The sequence below is a fragment of the Sinocyclocheilus anshuiensis genome, unplaced genomic scaffold, assembly GCF_001515605.1.
Source record: "Sinocyclocheilus anshuiensis isolate Anshui unplaced genomic scaffold, SAMN03320099.WGS_v1.1 scaffold526, whole genome shotgun sequence".
NCBI classification, from domain to species: Eukaryota; Metazoa; Chordata; class Actinopteri; order Cypriniformes; family Cyprinidae; genus Sinocyclocheilus; species Sinocyclocheilus anshuiensis.
This window is the reverse complement of record NW_015547649.1, coordinates 242,822-243,976: the sequence shown is the minus strand read 5'-3', so window position 1 is coordinate 243,976 and position 1,155 is coordinate 242,822. Positions and strand designations below refer to the sequence as shown.

General features: G+C 41.3%; 1 protein-coding gene across 2 annotated transcripts in view; it reads right to left on the bottom strand.

Moving 5' to 3' along the window:
- The window catches only part of LOC107701968 (GTP-binding protein 2-like), a 38,090-nt gene that overhangs the window by 31,516 nt on the left and 5,419 nt on the right, over window positions 1-1,155 (bottom strand). The window lies entirely within an intron of this gene.

Here is a 1,155-nt window from a genome sequence, read left to right as displayed (position 1 = left end):
CCACGGATCAGTAGCGGACTCCTGTGTGAAAGCTGCTTCTCCTCTCACAAGAGACACCTAAGAGGGGAATTCACCCCATTTTCAAAAATGAAATTCAGGCCCTGAATAAATGTCTAAAAATCCTGATTGAAGTATCACTATAAATAGTTATAAATGATAAAACGAAGGCTTTAAAAAGATTGGTATCGGTGATCGTATCGGCAGATACTGCTTTCTGTGATCGGCCTCAAAAATCCTGATCGGAGCACCCCTAGTAATTAACCTACAAATGGCTTACTTACAGCTGTCTCTTCATATTAAACCAGGACAGGAGTAAATTACAGGCTGTGGATGGGTGGCCCTGTGGCCTGCAGTCACAACTAGACTGCCACGTCTCAAGTTTCCCTATACTTTCATTCAAGACCCACTTTGGTCCAGGACCAGAGCAGCCCTGAGGTATTCTGGGGTATGGAACACAGAAGGAATGGGGGCGACACTTTAGAGTGACGCTCTGCATTACATAAGATCATATGCTAGTATCCAGGAGAACAGCTGATTTATCACTCCACGCCAAAAAAGGATTGATGTGTCCAAACATTATGAGGCCTATTTGTGTCACTTGCCCTGCCTGATTTGACATTTATTAGACTGCCACTATCTGAGATAAAAAGGTTCAAGCAAACAGCAGCCTCATGGCACAGCGTCAGACGGATCTAGTGAGAATCATTCAAATTCTGCACAGAATTCTGTTATAAACAGCACTGACATACGTCAGGAAACCAGCAGCGGTAACGCTAACTGTAACCATGGTGTTGTTTTAGAAATAGTTGAATGCATTTCAAACACTTATGTAAAATTTAAAAAATACATCAAATCACAATTATAACCAATACGGCAGCAGAGGAGCACTTATTGACCTATTAATCATTAATTTCTACTTTTTCTCTATATTTTGAAATGATAAAATCACTATTATAAAATAAACGATCGGTCTGTGCAAGAAACTGAACAGTATTTATATCGTTTTTTAACTCTGATTTTCACCGCAATGTCTGAACTGTCCTGAGCGTGTTCGCGTCTTCTTCTTCAGCCGGCATGTGAGGTGTCGTCTTCTTGCTTTACGGCGGATCGCAGACTTATAAGTGCATTACCGCCACCTATCTCTCAAATGGACCA